This window comes from Mesocricetus auratus, unplaced genomic scaffold (genome assembly GCF_017639785.1).
Source record: "Mesocricetus auratus isolate SY011 unplaced genomic scaffold, BCM_Maur_2.0 Super-Scaffold_100046, whole genome shotgun sequence".
NCBI lineage: Eukaryota > Metazoa > Chordata > Mammalia > Rodentia > Cricetidae > Mesocricetus > Mesocricetus auratus.
In genome coordinates this window covers 6669377-6684286 of record NW_024429223.1, presented here as the reverse complement: position 1 = coordinate 6684286, position 14910 = coordinate 6669377, and positions in this window count along the sequence as shown.

Sequence of the window (14910 nt, the reverse complement as noted above, 5' to 3'; positions counted from 1 at the left end):
CTGTCTGCAGGCAGGCGCCAACGGGATTGCTGGCTGAAGCACGGGACTGCCACTGTCACCTTGGCAAGTCGGCTTGGCCTTTGATTTCTTGGACCTTTCTACAGCCATGAACTAGCTATGGGCCAGAGCACCATCTCAGGCTTTGCTGGAAATTGAACAGGAGGACAACAGCTGGCCTGCTGGGCTGACACGCATCCCAGCTTGCCTACCCTGTGCTGTGTCCCATGGAGTCTCACACCAACACCAGAGAAGGTGTTACGGACCATAGTAGGAGGCAGACATTTTTACCACAGTTCCTGCGACCTTTGGTCTTCGCCGAATTTGTAAAGCTCAGCTCTGTGTGAGGATTGACATGTATAAGACAGTGACACCCACCCTCAGTGTAGGCCACGTCTCCAAAGGACTGGAAGCAGGAACCAGAAGAAGTCATAGGAAGCAGCTTATGTGCATGTACAGCTTTCTTTTGTGTAATTCATGTGGCGGCCACCATTAAACGCCAGCTCTTTCATCCTTCAACTTGGACTCAGCACCACTGTCTCTCCAGGGAGTGTCCAGGTTTCCAGTGCCAGACAAGTACTGCCAAGACATCCAGCTTCTTTGACTGAAAAGCTACCGGGTTCCCAGTCCCTTGGGCATGCACACGGCCGTTGTTGGACTACTAGCCCCTGTCGTGTAAGCCGGGCCAATAAACTATATTTTACAAGATGCATGTGTATTCTAGGGGTTCTGTTCCTCTAGAATGTCCTGCCTATCACAGCACCCTTTCCCTGACCTGCGTCCCTGGGAAAAAGTCATTTTTGTCCTGCCTGGCTATTCCCACCCATCATGGTTGGAAACTCTGAAGTCTGCCCATGGAGGCCAGCTGAAGGGGATTTCTGCAAGTGTCGGCAGGTTCCATGTGCTTCTGTTTTGTAAGCTGTACTCACCTTTGGAAATGGGAGCTTCTTAAAGCCAAACCTTAGGGGAAACGTGGCCTTGACTTCTCCACCGTTTATGTGCAATGATAACACTAAAAGGCAAACAGGTCTGCAGGTCTAGGCAGATGTAATTAGAATAATTGTCCCATGTCCCCATGCCCCCTCTTCTTGAAAGCTCAAAGCACTCTGTGAACATTATCCAATTAATTCTGGAAACAGTTGGGTGAGAGAGGTGGGGACAGGTCTGTCATGCTGTGTTCATGGACAGGCCACCACAGCACTGACAGGTTAAGTGACTTGCCTAAGGTCCCACATTGCCGGAGAACTGATCCCTGTCCACTGCTCTGTGGGTCAGCGACCTCATCGAAGCCTCCACCACAGCCACAGCTCCGAAGATCAGGGTTTGGGTTTTACACGAGTGGCAGAAATTTTCCTCCAGCCTCCATGTCAGTTTCCCTCTGCACCTCAACGATGTGATCCCACCCATGCACCCTGAGCCAGCTCTTGGGACTCCCTCTGTCTCAGCCTGGCTTGCTGGGAATAGTGGTGTGCAAACAGCGAAGGGGCTGATTGGTTACTACAGCTGAGAAGCAACGGTAACCCGGACAGCTAACCAAGCCAGATACACTTTATGGTTTGCAAAGCAAATTAACTCTGAAGAATTACCTCCTTTTTTTTGAGACACAATCAACAAGTCATAGTTGTTTAAGTAGCTCTCTTGATGCTGTGGTTTTTATGAGCCGGGTTCTACTGAATTACAAACACCCTAGCCCATTTGGCGGACAAGCGGTGAGACCCTTAGATGCTGTCACCCCCAAGCGCCTTGTAGATGATCCAAGAAATTGTGGGATTGTGGTTGATAAAGGTGATATATTCTGATTCAAGGTTGTAGGAACCCTGGAGTGTGCTGGGAACTTTGTCGATGAGGGATAGAAGGCACTGTTGGCGGCTTGTAGCGATGCTGGGGTATGCTAGTCCTGTCCTTATTCCTATTCTCCCAGCAAAGAACAGCAGCTTTGCTGGAAGACTCTCTCCACCTTGGACTAGACACAGGGGTCTAGGTGGAAAGATGAGAATACAGGCCTCCCTGGAAGCCTGGGGGGGGGATGCTTCCACACCCAAGTCCCAGGGAAAGAGGAAAGTGAAGGCAGGGGTGTAGCGATTTCACTAGACCCAAGATAAATGAGAAATGGGTGTTTATTGGGTAACACACAGATAATAATAAAGAACCAAGGGAGTGCTTCTCTGCACTCCCTATCGCATCGACTGACCCAAGAGAAAGGCCACGCCTCATACTTTCCTCTTTCTGCCTCCATCCACCTGAAGCCAATGCCCAAAGGGGTGTGGCCACCCATACAGGTTCACCAACAAGATGCTGCTACAGGAAAGGGCCAGTCCCCTTAAGCTCTATGCAAATTCACTCACATCCCCCTTGAAATACAGGTGACAGCTTCTGGACCCATGGCAATGAGACAAAAATGGAAGAAGAAACCAGTGTTCCAGGTCCTCGCCCTCCTAGGGCAAGGCTGTCTTGGGAGAGGTCGGGGTTCTACAACTGTTCTACAACTGTGAGTGTACTGGCATGCGAGTTCCAGGGGAAGGACTCCAGGAAATGTGGCTATGTAATAGAGTTGGGAGCGGGGGTGGGTGGGTGGGCTGAGGATACTGGAAGACTCTTGAAGAATGGGCAGCTTGGGGGAAGCCTGAAGGGCACTGCTTGTGAAGGTTTGTGTGCATGTGTGAGCATATATGTTCATGCATGTGCATGTATGCATATGCACATGTGAACCTTTGTGTGTCTGTATATGCTCGGATGAGTATATGTATGTGCATGTGTGTTTGTGTGTGTGTGTGTGTGTGTGCATATGTGTGGAGGGGTGGGCGGTGTCCTGAGCATAGGGAATATAGTGAGCCAGCCCCCACCCTGCTCCATGAAAATGGGAAGAAACAATGAAAAGGGGGTGAGGGGTGGGTGACGTGTGAGAATGTCTTCTCAAAGCCTCTTACTGTGATCTGAATCACCCGATCACCTCCACCCAAACTTCCCTCAAGGGGGCTGTGCAAAGGAGAGTGTGCAAAACTGTAACAGAGACACATGGCTACGCGCCTCTACGTTAGTTTTCTCATTGCTGTGACCATAGCTTAAGGGAAGAAGGAGGATTTGATTAGGTTCACGGTGTGGTGAGGAAGGCAAGGTGGGCTTCATGGCAGCTGGCGTGTGAGGCTGCTAGCTCACATCTCAGGACGTCAGCAATCAGAGGTAGAGACCAACTGGGACCCGAGTGGGGCTGGATCATCATCGAGGCCCTGCCCCCTGGCCTGGTGACTAACCGTGTTCTAAAGGTTCAGTAACCTCTCCAAGCAAAGGCCACCAGTTGGGTACCAAGTGTGCAAACACACGAACCTGCGTTTCACATTCAAACCGTGACACCCTCCACACCAGCCCTTGGAGGCTGCAGCTGGGCCTAGATTAGAACTCACAGGATCCTGGGAGAAGGGCAGGAACTCTCCCCAAGTTGGAGTTCTCCTGGCTTGAGGCTCAGAGTCAACAGAGAGCACGGGCTGGCATGGAGGAGGTGCCTACTGTCACCAGCAGCCTGCCTGTCCCTCTCAGACCCCCTCCCCAGGCACTGAGATTTGTGCTTTACTTTGGCTTGGGCTTCTGGTTGGGATTCTCATGTTCATCCTGGTCCCCAGCAAGGGACAATGGGAAGGAGAGAAAAGAGGAGAGAGGTGAGGAGAACTGACGTGTGGGGCTGCTCAGGTGACCTGTGGCCCTGGGCTCCCCCACATGTCCTTCTAATGGTACAGCTCACACCTTTCAGGGACTCCCCAAAAGTTAATATGCTTCTCTGTTGCTGTGATTAAAACACTGACCAAAAACAACTTGAGGAAGGAAGGGTTTATCTCCAGGGAAACCGAGGCAGTGAACTGGAGGCAGGAACTGAAGGAGAGACCACAGACAGCATCCTCTCGTGTGAGGGCCTGTCTTCCCAAATAGCTTTAGTTTGTACCAAGTTGCTAAGAAACCGGTCAGGACAGTCAGTAGCATCGTAAGACCAACAGGCTGACCCTCCCATCTCCCCATCTCCAGGATGGCTTTGGTAGACCTGCTGGCTTCTGGGGTTCCCCCCCCCACCAAGTACTTCTCACAAGGTCCTGAGTTCTAGGACTGTACTTTCAAGACAAGACCCCGGTCTCTTGCTCAATTCCAGTGAACTGTGGACTTTGGGAAAGCCAGCGAGGAGGCCCCAGAAGCAGCCCTCACTTCCACGGAGAAATAGGTAGCCTGGTCCTCCCTCCCACCCTGTGATTATACAATAGATTTAAAGTCTCTGGTATCCACAAATCTACATCAAAATATATTCTCTAGCCGTAGGGAACTTCTCAGAATTGTTAACCTTCTCCCCAGGTATTAGAGGTAACACACTGTGAGATTAGATGTATATTTTCTTCAAGATACACCACCTATCGAGGGGTTCATATTTACATCTTTTGTTGATATTTTTTATAGATTAAAAGCGCCTCTTTGCTAGGTGATAATTCTGCTAAGTACTGTAATTTGCTGCCATTAATATTTGTCTGAGTCCTAGTTTGCAAAATATATTTGAAACCACGCTAGAAAGTCGCATAATTGCTTCTTTGCGAGCTGGGGGAAATGAGTAGCTTCTTATCCAGCCTTTATCCTGTTAACCTTGGAGGGGAGGGGCATTTTCCAGAGTCCCGAGAGTGGCTGAGAATGTTAGCCAGAAGTTCCAGGGCTGTCTGGGGCAGTGATGCAGTCTGGCTAGACCAGCGGCTGGTGGCTTCTGGCCTTTTCTGTGTGTAGAGATCACAGTGAGGGTGAGCTCTGAACACACCTACACCCCTGCCTGGGCCCTGAGCTCTGTGGAGTGGAGACAGCTGGTCAGCCTGTGAGAGCATCTCCATGAGTCTATCTCAGTATCACTTGGAACACAAAGGGGAAGTGTGAGAAGCTCTTGCCCAGGAGTCAAGTGGCTCTGTGACCCATGGGAGTATGGGAATGGTTTTGCTTATAACACAGTCAGGCCTGGACCCCCTGTAACAAAGGGGATTGAGCAGCCCAGACAGGACAGGACTGGGTGGGAGGTACGAAGCAGAGGTCTCCCCCATGTCAGCTCCAGTGGTCGCCCAGGTGCAGGATGAGGTCCTAGGACATCAGCCTCTTGAATTCCAAGACAGCTGGTGACGCCGGCCTAGGTTCTCTATAAGTTCAAGCCATTTCCCAGACCTCTCCTGTCCAGGGAACAGCCCTTAGTCCTTCTGAGCAGGTGGATAACTTGTTTCAGTGCCTGACTGGATACTCACATTATTGGTCATAACTATGTGCCAGTTAACCGGGGGTCTGCCAGCCAGAGGCTACAGCACACAGAGGTACTGACTTTGTGGAAGATCTGAGGTTCTCTTGTATCCCAAGGTCTCAGCATCTCTAACTACAAGGACGTTGTATGAGGCGTTCTTTGACTCCCACAGAAGATGTTTCCATGGGTAAGGTAGGGTCCTTCAAAGTGGCTCTGAGCTTGCACTCACAGCCAAGCCCTGAAATGGAACAAATAGTGGCTGTTACATTTGAATGGGGAAGCTGAGCACTTGGCCCCTAGCTGGTACCATTGTTTTGGAACGCTCTGGGAAGTAAGGCCCCGCTGGTGTGAACAAGCCACCGTGGCTGGCCCTCGATTCCCGGCGCTCATTCCTGCGTCCCGGTGTGCCATATTGTTTGTCCCTGCCATGACGGACTGAAGCCAGGAGCCAACATAAACCGTTCCTGCCTCACGACTTCCTCTGTCAGACATTGTGGTCACAGTGGCTCACTGAAACATAACTAATACGGTGACGCTTCTTGGGAGGATGGAACAGTACGGACGCACTTGATAAAGGTCGCTTGGTGTTATCATTATTGGCGCGTTTACATTGAGCGTGGGCATGGGAGCGTAGATGTGTGCGCAGGAGACTATGCAGGTGTGGCTTCCCTTGTATGCACCCCCCCCCTGCATGGGTGTATTTATGCAGGTGTGTATATAGATGGGCAGAGTGCCCGCCCGTGTCTGTGTGAGAGTCCTGATCAGGACTCCCACCTCCTTGGGGTGCTGCCTACCTGCTCCTCCTTTTGTGCCTTGTGGCTGAGTCCAGTGGGGGTTCACCTGCTTGGGCAGAACCCACTATGATCCACCCCACCCCGTCGCTGTGATCCTCAGTTCCATTACTAAGATCTGGAAAGGCTGCGTGGGACTGGGGGGGGCACAGGCAGACGTTGGGTCATTGGATGCCTGCCTGGGTCCACGGGGTACGGTAAAAGTGTCAGAGAAGGGAAGGGTTGCATGGGTAAATCCAGGTTATCAACGAGGCACCTGCACTCTGGGCATACTTGGGTGACTGTCTAGCCTGTAAGTGGGCATGTGTGTGTGTGAGTGGAGGCGCGTGCTAGCCTAGGTCTGCCCCTGGCACAGTGTGGCAGTGTTGCGAGGCAGACTGGCTGCAGGGTCCAATCCCTGGGGGGGGTAGCAGACAGAAAGCTGCCTCTACCTGACCTGGTCCTCCGGCCCTGCCCAAAGCTCCTTTCTGTTCTCATCCCCTGGTGGAGAACTCTAGCCTCTACTCCACAGTCTCCTCCTGGTCAGTAGGGGTCTGGTTTCTCCCGCCTCTGCTTCCTCGTCGGCTGTGATGTGGACGGCTTGCACCCGTGTTCCCACCGCCATGAGCCGGGCTTCTGTGTCACGCCTTTCCCTCATTGCTGGATCCCTGAACCACGATCCAAAACAAACCCTCTTCCTTGAGTTGCCTTTGCTGGGTATTTCGTCACAGCAATCAGAAAGGTAACCAACACGACGGCCGTGGTCCCACACGCCAGTAAAGTGGCCACTGGAGTTTTGATCTCTGTCACACACACGGTCCTTCTGGAGCTGAAGGGAACAGAAAGGTCTGGAGTGCTACGGACATCCGTAGGGGAGGCCTAACTAAGCCCCAGAGTTGTTGGACACCCTCAGGTCAGGAGCTGGTGAGGCTTCAAGGGAAGCCAGGACTCAGAGCAAGCTCGGCAGATGGTGGTGATGGCCCCCTGGGGGTGGGATCCTGTTTGGAGGCAGGGTGGGGGAGAATCAGGACCATGGAGGGACTCGGGGTGGAGACACGGCTATTCACAATTTTTTTCTGAGCAGGCTGGGTAAACACATCACCTTCCTTCAGTGAGGACCAGGATTTGTGCACATAATGACCTTGAGACTTCTGGAGGGGAGAGGCATAGCCTCTTTTACTTGCTCCAAGTCAGGTTGAGCTTCAGGCTGCACCAGCACTTGGGGTTCCCTTACTCTCTGTTCTCCAGATTCAGGATCTCTGGGGTAAGATGCTGGCAAGCCAAAGGGAATCTTGGGTCCTTGTTAGACATGTGACTCCTATGGCTACCTGGCTTTATAGTGTCACTTTCTGGGACCCCCATCTCCCAGGTCAGGTCTCAGACTATCATGGATCATTTTCTTCTTCTTCTTCTTCTTCTTCTTCTTCTTCTTCTTCTTCTTCTTCTTCTTCTTCTTCTTCTTCTTCTTCTTCTTCTTCTTCTTCTTCTTCTTCTTCTTCTTCTTCTTCTTCTTCTTCTTCTTCTTCTTCTTCTTCTTCTCTCTGCTTCTCCTTCTCCTCCTTCTCCTCCTCCTTCTTCTCTTTCTCCTCCCTCTTCCTCTTCCTCCTCCTCCTCTCCTCCTCCTCCTCTCATTTATTATTTGTTTGAATCAGGGCCTTCCTATGTAGCCCAGACTGGTCTAGAACCCACAATGGTTTCTCAGTTTCCTAAGGACCAGAATTACAGACAGGTGCCACCATGCCCGGTCCCTGAAGAGGTTGAGGTAGCAATTCTCGAATAACTGAACTTTATATAGGCTGAATCTTTGGCCATGGAGACAGAAAAATAAAGATTTGCTGTTCCCAAGTGTATTCCACAGAGCCCTCAATCCAATTGCAAAAACTCATCACGGTGTATATGAGTGCATACATCCCACTTCACGGATGACAAAAGTTGTGTGGGGGAATGCATGGCCAGGATAACTGAGGTTGGAGTGCCTCGTGTGGGTGCTTTTACTTCAGCTTTGCAGGTGGATGAAGAGAAGGTAAAGAGGCTGATATGGAGGGTAAGTCTCCATGGTCCACAGACGCATTGTTTTGTTGAGGACAATAATAGCTCAGGACCAAGCCAAGAGAAAAAAAAACATTCTGGCATATGAGCTTTTAGGTTTAAATCACCAAAGGTTTTATGCTAGACCAATTAAAATTGGGGCTCACAGCCCATTCTCCATGAGCCCCAACATTTGTAAACTCTTTAAAGGCTCTAGGTTCTACTGCTTCTCTCAACAGCGCCTCAGGCTGGGGGTGCTACCCACGGCAGTGGCTGCTCCAGACAGCACCACAGCCTTCAGCATATGGGCCTCAGGCTGGGGGTGCTACCCATGGCAATGGCTGCTGCAGTCTTACCTGGCCTCTTGGTGGCCTGCAAGTTTAGATTGATACTCACACGTGGCAAACAGGGCAGTCAGCACATGGACAAACACACGGAGAGGTGGCAGATCTAGCCCTTTGGGGCCTTGCGCCTAACTGGGAGGCAAGACAGCATACAGAAAACCATTGGCACCCCTTTCCAATGGAACAGGGGAGGATGAAGACGCCTGAATATGAACAGTGAACTGTCATCTGTTGCAAGGTCACGAATGTCCTTGGGCCAAGTCAAATGCCCCTCTGTTTTCCAGGTCAGCTTTCCAACACTGTGATAAAACACCTGGGGAAATTGCCTTAGGGGGCGGAAAGGTTTACTTCGGCTCACAGCTCCAGAAAGTTTTGGTCCGTCATTGCTTGGCTTTGCTGCCCTTGGCTCTGGGCGACAAGAGCCTCATGGTGAGGGTCACAGAGCGAAGGCTTCTCACCTCCTGCGGTGTCCATGATTCAGCCTCACGGTCTTCTGTCCTAGTCATTTTTAGGAAGCTGCCACACCTGAGCTCTGAATGTCAGCTTTATCCTGTGGCCTCCTTTTCTCCCTGCACAGTCCTACCTAATCCCATAGCCTTTTAGACCCACCACAGCCACAAGCTTGGGTCACAGTGTAAACTTGACAAGTGTCCCTGCACTTGGATGTCAAGCAACAGTGACCGGTCACTCCTTGTCAGTGCTTCTGTGGGCTGGCTCCCTGTGCCTCACGCTATAGCCCAACTCGTAGGTACCATCTTCTTGTAGCATCTAGTAGCCCAACATTGCTGTGCCCAAATGCCTCAGAGACTACTTGAGGCAAAGTTCTCTTCCCTGCCTCTGTTTCCAGCTTTAAAGTCTGTTTCTCGAAGCAGACCATGCCTCTCTGAGACACGGTAGCCCTAGCTGTTAGATTTATAACCCGATCCGATGCGGGGGCATGTGCTCTATCACATTTGACTTTGATATTTGTCTCTCCCTTTCCACCTTGGATTTTTTTAAATACATGTGAAAAGGACTCCTTGTGGAGCCCAGGCTAACCCCAGACTTGTGGTGGCCTCCCTCTGTCTCCCGTGTGTCAGGACTACAGGCCCAGCACCGCTCACTGAGTGATGGTTGTGAACATGCTTACCTAGGCCAGGCTTGGGTGGTATAGAACCGTTGTCTGCTGACTCTCTCTAGCACATAATGCTTGACTTCTACTGAGCTCTTCTGGACTCTGTGCTGGGAATTCAGGGTGCAAATCAGGCAGTGGATGGAAGGGGACCTCCCAGCTGCTGTGACAGCCTCCAAGGCCATCTCTGGGTTCAGTGCTGTCGTGGAACTGAGAGTTTCATTGCTTCGGAGAGGAAGGATTCTGTGGTCATTCTTTTGGAGACAGGTGGGGTCCAGGGTCACTCTGTCCCAGACAGGCCACTCTCCAGCTCAAAACACCATCCCTGGAGCCCACCATGCCCCTTAAACAAAAGCCTGGTCTGACTCCTCAGCCCTGGCACACATCCGCGTTATTAGCAATGCTAATACCATTCTGCAATGATAAATAATTAAACAATTATGGTCATGAATCAATAAGTTTAGCACATTTTTTTCATCAGCAAATTGTACTGTATAAACAAGAAATATAAATTACCAAGTCTAATTCCCTCCCCCTCAAAATTATAAGCATTTTATATCTAATAATTAAAAAAGTATTAGAATTCAATGTAGGATAGTTAGAACTTTAAAGAATTTTCTGTTTCCACCAAGCACCATTAAATTGTCAGTTTTATGTCCCTGAATCTGATTAACATTTTGAGATCTGGTCTCGGAAATCTTTCTTTGTTAGCTCCCAGGGAAGCCCCTCCAGGTTCCTGTTTCTCTCCATCTCTCACAGACGGTGACTCTACTGGGCTCCAGCTATGGAGGCTGCAACTGCCGGGTCCAGCTGGAGAGCAGAAACAAATGAGCTTGGATAAAAGTGTAGGTTACAGAGCAAGGTTTTGCAACCTGTAGTCTGGCAGACTTGCAGTTGGTTTGTTTTATGTTTATTTTTCTCATTTGCTTTTTTTTAAAGTTTATATTTACGAGTTAAAAATAAACAATAGCTATAGCAACAGCGGGTTATAGTTCCCAAGACCCCATTTTGTCCTGTGCAGTGGTGGCTTCCTCTCTGTTCCACTGTCATGGCTGAGGGAATTCATGATTGTCTCAGGGGCCACATGATCTTTCTTATCCTTGGCCTCTGTCTTCTACTTTTTTTGTCATCTGCTCAGCCGTATAGGCAACTGAGTTCGCTGACTTGATTTAATGGCTAGAATCCGATGTCCCTCTTACCCTAAGCATGTGATGTCAAGGTCACCATCATGGTGGATCTTGAATGCCAACTTGATCAAATTGAGAAGCATCTAGGAGATTTTGAAAGCGTGCCTCTGAGGTTATTTTCGGACAGAACTAAGAGAGGGAGGTCCACCCTAAACATGTGTCGCAACAGCCAGTAGATCACGGGCCTGGATGGAACAGAAGAAAGCCAGCTAACTCAGTCATAATCTCCCGTTTCTTCCTGGATGCCCAATGATGCTCTGCGACATCTTCCTCTCCTCACGGTGGCCTGAAGTCGTGAGCTAAATCTACTGTTCTGCCCCCCCCTTAGGAGTTCTATCACAGCAATGAGAAAGTGACCGTAATAAAGTTCAGAATCACAGGACACTATAGGTGAGACACCAAATGCGAGAGTAAGAAACAGTTACATGATATGACCATGGTCCCACCAAGCTGGCTTCCTATCACTTACCACCACCAGTGGCTTGTTGGAGTATGTGTCCAGATTGAACGGTGTCTGCCTTCCCTGTTAGTCCCACTGCCTCTGAAGCAAACACCTTTGTACCTGTTCTTCAAATCCAGAGCAGTGGTCTAAATGCTAGATGTCCAACTTTGTTTTGTTTGATATAGTCACTACCAAAAGATAAAACTAAAGATAAAACTGAACAACAAAGCCAAGGAGGAAAACCAACCAGCTTTCTGTCTTCCTTCATTCTGTTTTAGCTGCCCAGAATTGCATGCTCGGGTGTAACAATGTAACTGAACCAAGTATTGACTTCCTCTTCAACACCAGGGAAGGAAGGAAACCATTCATGTGGACCCAGACTCTGAGCAATGGGAGTTGTCCTGGCCACTTCCCTCCCCTTTCTTCATCAGTCATGACCGGAGGCTCACATGACTTATACTTCCTCAACCCTCCAGACGCTAGGCAGCCATACAAGCCAGCTCCTTCCCTCAAGACCACAGCTCCCAGCTGCACTTTGTACTTCCAGAATTTTAAATGCCTTCTCGACAGCTGAAGGATGAGAGTTTTCTGTCACAGATCTGGTGAGATAACATCACTGGAAGCTTACCTTACTCAATGACTCGATGGCCCTCGGGGTGAAGTCCAGGCTCCTCAACTTGGTGTTTTAGGTTAGGTGTGTTGAGGTACAGGGGTAAATTAACACCAGCAGGAGGTGTGTGAGTCCTAGAACAAAGCTTCCAGGATGTCCAAAGTGTATTAGTTATTTTTTCTCATTGCCGTGGTAGAGTGACTGGCGGAAACGCCGTAAAGGAGAGAGGCTTCATTAGGGCTCACGGTTTCAGAAGGCTCAGTCCTTGGTTGACTAACCTCAGGGACCTGGGCAGAACCTCGAGGTGGCAGAGCATGTGAAAAAGCTGTTTTTCCCCCACGTCTTGTGGGGAACAATAGACAGAGAAGAGGGAAGACAGAAGAGGCCAGGGTGAGGTAGGTGTCTAAGGACAACTCCCCGCCAGTGACCTAAGTCTCCCAACTAAGGGCTCACTTCCTATTTCACAGTATGACTGTGAATCTACCCAGGGTCTGAGCCACCGATTAGGTCACAGACCTCCTGATCTAACTGTCCTTTAAAAAACGTCCTCTCAGACACATCCAGTGTCTTCCGAGTGTCTCACGATCCAATCAAGTTGACGGTGCATATTAATCACATCACCGTGAGAAGGGAGGAGAATCCTCATCCCCAGAGCCCGTGAACACCGGAACAAGTATCTGAGCTGCAGACTGTGGTGTGGGTATTCCTGTTCCCCACAGGGCACCGAGAGGGCTGTCGGCTGAGACTGGACTCAGGCACAGTCCCCGATGGGCCCGGACGTCTCCTCCCTGCTGGCACAGCTCTGTCTCCCACATGACCGCTCACACCCTGGCTGGCACTTGCTGACAGTTCCTTGTCTTTTTTTTTCAGGTCCTCTTCTACAACTACAGCTTTGGCGTTACCGCCTGGTGGGTAACACCCTGTCACTTGCTTTGAGTGCTGTGTGACTGTCCAGTCTTGGCCTGGGCGTGCCACGGGAGCTAGCTCGTGACTGGAGACTGAATGAAGAATGCATGCTGGTGATGGAGGGTGAGTCTCTTGCAAGTGGCTGCAGCTAACCAGGCAAGGGACACTTTGCGGCATCCGGAGTCTGGCTTGGAGGCGGGGCTCCTAAAGCCCTGTAGGAGTCAAGCCTGCCCTCTGTGGGCTGATCATCATTCCCAGGGGCACTGTGTGTCAGCAGTTAACCATCCGAGGACACCTCTTTTCAGGGACTCAAGGCGCCTGAGGAGGACAGAAGCCATCAGTTGAATAAGCTTAGACTCTTAGTTGAAACAGATTGATCAATCCTAGTTAAAAAATCTGCCATGCAATCCAACTGCCAAAAGAACTTGCCCTGAGGCCTGGCTTCTTGCCAGATGTCAACACTATGTCAGGGACCAAGAGGAACACCAGGGGCACAGTGCTGAGGGTGTGTGAAGAATGTCTCACTCTGGGTCTCTGTAGGAATGCACTGCTGAAGGCCAGGGTTCAAGGGCAGGCAGCTTATTGGGGCTACCTTGTCAGTGAGTGGGAGCATGAAGGAGGTGGAGGGGTATATAAGGATGAAGAATTGCGCTGACCGCCAGTGTGGGACACAGGATTTCACACTGTGGGATCCTTTAAGGAGAAAGAAACCAAACCCCAATGAAGCATTTCCCCGAAGAAATAAAACAGGGACACATTTAGCCTTTGACTTTCTCCTTTGTTCACCAAGGACCCCAAGGACAGGGTCTCCTCTCACAGAGGCCAGCGATGTGGGCTGTGGGGCGGGGGTCATGCTACACCTGACCCAGAAGTCCACGCAGGGGCACGAGGGAGGGATTTCATGCAAGGACGAGGAGGAGCAGAAACGGATGCTTTTGGTGACTCGGTGAACCAGAGGACTAAAGCAGTTTCAGTGTTTACAGGACTTCCCACGGCACAGCCATGGGGTTGATGTCTTGGATTTTCTGGGGTCAGAGACTTCAAGACCTTGACCGGACCAAGAGAAACGCTGGGGGCACAATACCGGGGGATCTGTGGGGAATGCCTCTGTCTGGGTCTCTGTAGGAGTGCATAGCTGGTGGCCAGGGTCCAAGGGGAGGCAACTGAGGCCACCACTCCAGTGAGTCAGAGAAGGGAGGAGACATGTACGTGCATGCAATGCGTATGTACCCGTGTGTGCTTGTGATGTATACACACACTGTGTGTGCATAAAATGTGGAGCATGTGTGTATCATATGCGCATAAAATATACACATATATTGTGTATATCAGTGTGTGTGTATCATATGTATGCAACGTGTGTATATACTGTTGCATATGTGTGTGTGCATAGTGTAAGTATATAATGTGTGTGAATGTGTGTATAGGGGCGCAGGGTGTGTACAATGTGTATGTATTCAAGTGTATAAGGTGGGGGTGTGTGTGCTTGAGACAGGGTCTCACTGTGTTGCTCAGGGTGGCCTAGAACTGGAAATCCTCCTGCCTCAGCTTCCTGAGTGCTGGCTGGGCTTCCAGGCACACGCTTACGCGCTTGGTGGAGCATCCTTTGAAGATGCTCCCGAGAACTGTGGCCAGGCCCGTTGGGTTAAACCCTGCTACTTGATCTGCTCTTCGGCCTTGCTGCATCCTGCCTCTCCGTTTGTCTCCGTACATGGGTGGGAGTCACCGGGCGGAGGCGGCGGGTGCCAACGCCAGGATGCTGGGGGCTCCAGATTCTGCCTCCCTCGGTGGCTCTTAGCAACATGCTTCTTGCATTCTGCTCATTCTGTTTCGAATTTCACACTTCTCTCTAGGCTGAGAGATCCATCCATCTAGTGCAAATGCTTCTGACAAGGCTGGGGTGGAGGAGACCCCTGCTGGGCTCAGGGATGGCTTGCTGGGGGTGCAGCCTACACTGGCCAGGACAGCTATACCCACCTGCATCTCCTTCCTGGCTTGTGAGCCCTCACAGAGGTAGCTGATGTCCCGACCAACCCTCCTCCTTTGCATTCTCAATCTGAGCATCACTGGAGGTGGTCCTGCCCTCCTCTCTTTGCCCTCACTGACCAATCAGCACCCGAGTCTTCCCCACATCTCCAAATACACCTTAGCTACTCTGCATGGAAAATTTTCTTGTAGAGTTTTCCTCTTAAAAATCCCAAGTACCCTAAAAATAACTCTCTGAATTCTCTATCTATATTTATATTGATTTGTTTTTAAATTTTGTCAATCTT